The 8,751-nt window shown below is 47.9% G+C and overlaps 1 pseudogene; it reads left to right on the forward strand.

Annotated features, from left to right (window-relative positions):
- The first annotated feature begins 264 nt into the window (after positions 1-264).
- LOC124546083 lies at positions 265-381 on the forward strand (annotated as a pseudogene).
- Positions 382-8,751: the final 8,370 nt, after the last annotated feature.

Below are 8,751 nucleotides of genomic sequence, written 5' to 3' on the forward strand. Positions count from 1 at the left end.
CAGAATAATTGCTTAACGTCATCTACTTCGTGGTATCAGTTCTTGGGTTAAGTTTATGGCTATTCTCATTTCTGCTACTTCTGGCTACTTTTGTCGTTCTTCGATTTACTCTCTATCCATATTCTGCATTCACTAAGCTGTTCATTCCATTCAGCAGATACTGTAATTCTTCTTCACCTTCACTAAGGATAGTAAAGTCATTAGCGAATATTATTATTGATTGATTTCACCCTGAATTTTACTCCTATTCTTGAACCTTTCTTAGGCAACGGCCTTACCGCAGTGGATACACCGGTTCCCGTGAGAACACCGAAGTTAAGCGCTGTCGGGCGTGGCCGGCACTTGGATGGGTGACCATCCAGCCGCCATGCGCTGTTGCCATTTTTCGGGGTGCATTGAGCCTCGTGATGCCAATTGAGGAGCTACTCGACAGAATAGTAGCGGCTCCGGTCACAGAAAACCATCATAACGACCGGGAGAGCGGTGTGCTGACCACACGCCCCTCCTATCCGCATCCTCAACTGAGGATGACAAGGCGGTCGGATGGTCCCGATGGGCCACTTGTGGCCTGAAGACGGAGTGCTGCTGCTGCTGCTGCTGTTGAACCTATCTTGTATTTCCGCCATTGCTTCTTCGATGTATAGATTGAACAATATGACCAAAGACCGCATCCCTGTATTACACCCTTTGTAGTCCGAGCGCTGCGTTCTTGGTATTCGAATTTTATTCTTTCCTCTTGGCTCTTGGACATGTTATACATCACCTGCCTTTCCCTGTAGACTACTCATATTTTTCCCAGAAGTTCGAACATCTTGTATAACTTTGCATGCTTTTCCACGTCGACTAATCCTACGAATGTGTCTACATTTTTCGCCACTCGTGCTTCTACTATAGAGAGCAACGTTAGGCTTGATTCTCTGATGTTTTTGCTTTTCCTGAAGCCAAAATTTATTGCCATATAACAGATACTCAATTTTCTTTTCCATTCTTCTGTGTATCACTGTTATCGACAACTTTGACACGTGAGCTGCTAAGCTTGTTATGCGATAGTTCTCACACTTACTAGCCCTAGCTATCTTCGGAATTGTGTGGATGATGGTTTCCCGAAAGTCTGATGCTATGTCGCCATCTCGTAGAGCTTACATGTGAACTTGAACAGTCGTTTGGTAGCCACTTTCCCCAATGATTTTAGAAATTTCTATGCAGTGTTATCTATCCCTTGTGCCTTATTTGATATTAAGTCTTCCAGAGGTTCCTTGAAATTTATATATGTGGATTGAAGCGGCGAATGAAAATTTGTACCAAGGCCAGGATTCGAATCAGGTCTCCCGATAACTAGACATACGCGCTAACCTCTACGCCACCCTGGCACAGTGGCTTCGGACAACAGCTCGGGCTACCCTAGCACGCGTCCCTCCTGAATCAAAATTCCCATTCACACCTCAGCCCACTTGGTATTTCTTCTAAACTCTAACAGCATCACAGAGGCCTTCCAACTGGATTGGAATAGCACCTCAGGATCGAATGAAACGGGTGATCTTGCCATCATATTGACATAATAGATGTTTGAAACTTGCAAATTTCCCTGGTACCATATAGTGTCATTTGATTAATGTACCTATGGGAAAATGGAAGTGAGCGGTTGGTGTCACTGGCCGGGGGGACCTTTACGGGGCAGCTGAGGCTGCCTAGATGCAGGTCTTATTACATTCGACGCCACAGTGGGCGACCTTCGCACCGGATGGGGATGAAATGATGATGAAGACAACACAACACCCAGTCCCTGAGCGGAGAAAATCCCCGACCCAGCCGGGAATCGAACCCGGGCCGCTTAGGACGGAAGTCCATCACGCTGACCATGCAGCTATCGGGGCGGACAATGTACCTGTGATTGGGTTTCAGACAGGATCCTCCGTTTCATTCGATGTTGAGGTGCTCTCCCGATACAGTTGCAGCACCTCTGCGATGCTGCTCGATTTTTTGTGGATTTCCAAGTGGGAAAAGGAGTGAATGGGAGTTTGCATTGAGAAGAGAGGCGTGCTAGGGTGGTAGTCCGCTCAGTTGCCCAAAGCCACTGTGCTAGGATGGCGTAATGTTTGGGGCATCTGCCTAATGAGGAAGAGACTCTGGCTCGAATTCCGGCAGCGGTACAAATTTTCATTCGTCGCTTCAGTATGCAAGTATAAATGATAGACGTTTGAAACTTGAAATGTCCTTTGGTACCATGTAGTTTCATTTGTGCTTTAAAATCCGTACTGCATTGAATGGCATACTGTGTGGCTCGGATTACGTGAGCCAGCTGAAAATGCAATATTTCCGGTGAGCCACCATGCATGTTTCATGACGTATCTTCTTGAATTGTGGTTACTTTTTCTTACCATGCCCTGCGCCTGTTTGCCTTTGCGGCAGCGCTTGGTCCGCCCAGCTGGACGGGACAGGCCCACTCACGGAGGGACAGGTCCACTCGCGGAAGGGCCCCGACAGAAGCGGCCGTGGCAGCGGCAAGCAGGAAGCGGTGATTAATTGACCAGGACTGAGTCGGGCCAGACGTCGATACCGATACGCCGCCCCGCCTGGCACCGCCGCCGGCGTGCCGACCTTCCGCCGCACTCTTCATTCCATTACTCAGGGCACCGCCTGCCCCACTGCTGACGAGTCAACAATACCACCCACACACAGACACACGGCGCTGCCTTCCCACGGCCTCTTTATACGTGAGAACTTCTAGCTCTTTTTTTCTGAATCCGTTACCTCTTTTGCTACAGCGCTATTTAACTGTCGAGATTTCAAGGTTTGCTCGATAAATACCTACAGAATCAAGAACCAAAATGGTCGGGAAGCCTTGGAATCTTCAAAGCTAGCTAACACTCTCAGAGAAAAGTTAACAATTTTAGGTCAAGGATGAGGAAATTTCGCGCAGATCGAAGCTACGTGATGGATGTGTACGAGGTGCGGCGCCTAGCTTTTTCACGTCACATAACCTTAGAATCCTTACTGCTCTTTGTAATCTCTTATCACGTAGACGAATATTATCTACAGCCTGTAGAAAAACAGACCAACACATTTCCGTGATTTTAGTAATAACCAAGCTACGCACAGTTGAAACCGTTTTATATATTGAGAGCACTTCGTATCTTACATGCGAGCAGTGTCTGGGTCGCTGTGATTTTCGTAGTACCGTAAATACAAGGAGACTCTAAAGAAGTAGCAATCTTAGTTCACTGTCCCTTACACAAATCACTTTATAACACTTTTCCTTGTATGTGTCTGCGTGTGGATGAATACGTGCATGGGTTGTTTCGAAGTAGCCTCCACGTGGGCAGAGTTCGTAGTATCGAAGGTCTGGCATTGCTCACTTAACCTGCTAGTACGAAGTCGTAGATTTCAGAGAGTTTGTCGAGCAGTGACAGGGAGAAAAAAAGGTCAGTGCAATGCCCGAAAAGCAGTTGGTAGCCTGCCCTTCGGCTTAAAGAAATTTTTCCCTCTCCTGGTCAGTTGATGGAGAGTCTGAGCTTGCTCACCGTCCGACACTCTGCTGCTAGAATCAGGATTGTAAGCAGGGTGGCTTACTTCAGCAATCCACTGGTAGGCATAAATAAAGGTCTTGGTGTTATTTAAATCGATTCTAGAGGATCACTAATATTTTCTTTCTGCGACAATGTTAGGATAGCTTTTCTTTGATGACACTTTTAGTTGCCATTTTTTCCTATGCATTTGCTTGATTCCACGTACAAGTGCAAACTTGAGATGGGACCCACCTACTCTCTAGCAGCTTCACTGGATGTGTCGGTTTTGCTACACAGTGTTCTAGTATCCATATGTATTAACTGACCGTGCATTACTCGTACATCTGCTGATACTCTGCTTGTTAATTTGAGATCCCTAATTTTAGCTATATGTCAGAGGCTTCACGCAACTCTGAATCCACTAATACGCACAGTCTGTATTTGGCAGCCGCAGCGGACAGTCACGGCAGTGTGTAACTGTTGTTTGCTTGCTGCTATTGTTCATCGTGTTAGCATGTTACCATTAATTTTATCACGTGATCAGAATTTGCTTGTTAGAGTAAATCCGTGTTTTCCAAAATAAAGATTAAAGTTTATTGAGTTAGATGGATATCTACACATGGCAGAAACTTCCATTAGTTTCCTTGTCTGAACTTTTCTGGATATATGGTAAATTTCTTCTTCTGCCTGCCATGTACGTCCCGATATACTATTAGAATAAAGCAATACAATTGAAAAAAGCTGTTCAGATTTGGCCTTCAGGCCCGCCATACAATACTACAGTCTGTGGTGTTTATGTCACATTCCTGTCCACATTTATTAATTTTTGTAGCTATATTGTAACGCACAGTAGAGGAAGATTTCGCCATGGGAGGTTAACGAGTAGGCAGGGTCACCGGGCAGACTCATCGAACGACGCACCAGATGGTCACATACCGTGGGAACGGCCGGGCGAGTTAGATCCGTATCTTACTGGAGCAAAGTAAGACAGTGGGGATTCACCTACCATGCTGGGCACTGAGAAGCCAATCTTCTATTATTTATATTTACTGTTTAAATATTAAAATACAGCTCCAACCGTGCTGATGATGTTACTTGCAGTGCGAACTTGTTAAAACTAGTTGAGATTTTCACTCTGCAGCGGAGTGTGCGCTCTAGAGCACTTGCCCGCGAAAGGCAAAGGTCCCGAGTTCGAGTCTCGGTCGGGCACACAGTTTTAATCTGCCAGGAAGTTTCATATCAGCGCACACTCCGCTGCAGAGTGAAAATCTCATTCTGGAAACATCCCCCAGGCTGTGGCTAAGCCATGTCTCCGCAGTATCCTTTCTTTCAGGAGTGCTAGTTCTGCAAGGTTCGCAGGAGAACTTATGTAAAGTTTGGAAGGTAGGAGACGAGATACTGGCAGAAGTAAAGCTGTGAGGACCGGGCGTGAGTCGTGCTTCGGTAGCTCAGATGGTAGAGCACTTGCCCGCGAAAGGCAAAGGTCCCGAGTTCGAGTCTCGGTCGGGAACACAGTTTTAATCTGCGAGGAAGTTTGTTAAAACTAATTGAAATATCACTCAATTCACCAGGAATTGATAATCACAAATTTTAGTTACTGTGAGTGCTCACTGATGAAATGGATGGACTAATCAAAAGTGTGGCTTGAGACGGCAGGCTACAAACTGCTAAGATAGCTAATGACTAGTCTGCGATCGGTTGCCAAGGAGGTAATACATGAATCTGGTCTCGTGTAAAGATAGAAAAGTTTGTTGAAAAAATGCCTCGGATGACGTACTTATGCGATGGTGTGTTAATCTAGGCAGTCTACGATCGGTTTTCAAGGTGGCATCACGCGAACTGGAGTGTGAAGTGCAAGTCCGCGTAAAGAGAGAATTAAATGTTAAATTTGCCTCGGAAGACATTTGTGCGGTCTCCCGTTAATTCTAAGATCGAGTGAAGCATTTTTTGTGACTTTTACGGTGCTCAGGAACTAATTGGTAATGACCGGAGCTCTAGAAATAAAATAAAATTAGTTGATATCCTAACATTTTTTGCGATTCTTATTATGATTTTCATTGAAACCTACCCACCTGTCACATTTTCATGCACTGTTTATTGCCCAAGCGTTAGAGCTTGCGACCTACGGAGAAGAAAGCAGCTGGGGCAACAGCTACGAGGCGCGAAGTAAGCACGTTGGCTACAATTCAGTTACGAGAAGTGGGTGGCGGACGCACTGGACTTTCATCTGTGAACCACACGCAGCATCACTGTGCGTCCCCGTGTATATATTGTGGCAGACGATATTTCGAACATTCATACCCCTGTCTCCTGGGTTAGTGCTACACTTGCCATGTCTGGGACTGTGTGTGAGACTAATCTGTCAGACTTGAACAAGTGCTTTTGTAGTGCTCGTGTGATAATGCTACACTTGCCATCACGTATGTGGGGAAAGTGCATTTAAACAGTGGTTAATTTTAACAGGACCCGTCAAATCCTCATTATAGTGTTTGACTTGGCATTCAAATGGTTCAAATGGCTCTGAGCACTACGGGACTTAACTTCTGAGGACATCAGTCCCCTAGAACTTAGAACTACTTAAACCTAACTAACCTAGGGACAGCACACACATCCATGCCCGAGGCAGGCTTCGAACCTGCGACCGTAGCGGTAGCGCGGTTCCAGACTGTAAAGCCTAGAAACGCTCGGCCACCCCAGCCGGCACTTGGTATTCTTAACTGGAGAAAATGGCCAGTACACTGTGTGTAATCGCTGTGGCAGGAACTGTTCTGAGACAGTAAACTTATCGAGTGGAAATCACCTATAAACTTTAAAAGATAGTGGTTCACTGAAGTGGGGAAATATTGAACAGCTCACATTTAAAGGGAAACGTGAAATTTTTGTTGTGAATAACGACATTGTGAACAGTGAATGTAATTATTCTCTTGCAACTGTTGAAAAGGCGAGATATTTATCACGGACTACAGCTGATAGAGAACAATATTGTTTTTGAACTGTAGATGTGAAAAGGATTTTATAAGCTATGAATGTATGGTTATTTTCACAATCATAATCTGATGGCAGCGTGTATACTCCAAATGGAACTGAGAAAGTGAAGACATCATCATGGATGGCATGCCCGACTTCGAGTGCGGCGGTGGGAGAGAGGCAGTACCGGCTGCTGGAGGCGGTACGGCCGGAAAAATCTTATCGTCGGGAGCATCCACAAGTCGACGGCTTCGGCGGTGCGTGGAGAGTCACGATAGGTTCCTCACGTGCGGAGGCCACCGCAGTACTGGCTACTGACAGGGGTCTGACCTGGCTGTGTACCACGGTACCAAGTACTGATGGATGTCTGACCTGGCTGTGTACTGTGGTACCGGCTACTGACAGGGTTCTGACCTGGCTGTGTACCATGGTACCGGGTACTGATGGGTGTCTGACCTGGCTGTCTATCGTGGTACTGACTACTGACGGGAGCCTGATCTGACTGTGTTCTGCAGTATCTGCTACTACAGGGGTCTGACCTGTCTGTGTACCGCAGTACAGGATACTGATAGGGGTGTGACCTGGCGATGTACTGCAGTACTGTCTACTGACGGGGGTCTGACCTGGTTGTGAACAGCAGTACAGGGTACCGATGTGGGTGTGACCTGGTGATGTTCTGCGGTACCGGCTATTGATGGGGGTCTGACCTGGCTGTGTATCATGGTACCGAGTACTGGTGGTCGTCTGACCTGGCTGTGTACCGTGGTACCGGCTACTGACAGGGTTATGATCTGGCTGTTTACCATGGGACCGGGTACTGATGGGTGTCTGACCTGGCTGTGTATCATGGTACTGACTACTGACGGGAGTCTGATCTGACTGTATTCTGCAGTATCTGCTACTGACAGGGGTCTGACCTGTCTATGTACCACAGTACGGGGTACTGATGTGGGTGTGACCTGGCGATGTACTGCAGTACTGGCTACTGACGGGGGTCTGACCTGGCTGTGTATCATGGTACCGAGTACTGGTGGGTGTCTGACCTGGCTGTATACTGTGGCACCGGCTACTGACAGGGTTCTGATCTGGCTGTGTACCATGGTACCGGGTACTAATGGGTGTCTGACCTGGCTGTGTATTGTGGTACTGACTACTGACGGGGGTCTGATCTGGCTGTGTTCTGCAGTATCTGCTACTGACATGGGTGTGACCTGTCTATGTACCGCAGTACAGGGTACTGATGGGGGTGTGACCTGGCGATGTACTGCAGTACTGTCTACTGACGGGGGTCTGACGTGGTTGTGAACAGCAGTACAGGGTACCGATGTGGGTGTGACCTGGCGATGTTGTGCGGTACTGGCTACTGACGGGGGTCTGACCTGGCTGTGTATCATGGTACCGAGTACTGGTGGTCGTCTGACCTGGCTGTGTACCGTGGTACCGGCTACTGACAGGGTTATGATCTGGCTGTGTACCATGGTACCGGGTACTGATGGGTGTCTGACCTGGCTGTGTATCGTGGTACTGACTACTGACGGGAGTGTGATCTGACTGTATTCTGCAGTATCTGCTACTGACAGGGGTCTGACCTGTCTATGTACCGCAGTACGGGGTACTGATGGAGGTGTGACCTGGCGATGTACTGCAGTACTGGCTACTGACGGCAGTCTGACCTGGCTGTGTATCATGGTACCGAGTACTGGTGGGTGTCTGACCTGGCTGTGTACTGTGGCACCGGCTACTGACAGGGTTCTGATCTGGCTGTGTACCATGGTACCGGGTACTGGTGGGTGTCTGACCTGGCTGTCTATCGTGGTACTGACTACTGACAGGGTTCTGATCTGGCTGTGTACCATGGTACCGGGTACTAATGGGTGTCTGACCTGGCTGTGTATCGTGGTACTGACTACTGACGGGGGTCTGATCTGGCTGTGTTCTGCAGTATCTGCTACTGACATGGGTGTGACCTGTAAATGTACCGCAGTACAGGGTACTGATGGGGGTGTGACCTGGCGATGTACTGCAGTACTGTCTACTGACGGGGGTCTGACGTGGTTGTGAACAGCAGTACAGGGTACCGATGTGAGTGTGACCCGGCGATGTTGTGCGGTACTGGCTACTGACGGGGGTCTGACCTGGCTGTGTATCATGGTACCGAGTACTGGTGGTTGTCTGACCTGGCTGTGTACCGTGGTACCGGCTACTGACAGGGTTCTGATCTGGCTGTGTTCTGCAGTATCTGCTACTGACAGGGGTCTGACCTGTCTGTGTACCGCAG

Source organism: Schistocerca americana, chromosome 8 (assembly GCF_021461395.2).
Source record: "Schistocerca americana isolate TAMUIC-IGC-003095 chromosome 8, iqSchAmer2.1, whole genome shotgun sequence".
In the NCBI taxonomy this organism is placed as follows: Eukaryota; Metazoa; Arthropoda; class Insecta; order Orthoptera; family Acrididae; genus Schistocerca; species Schistocerca americana.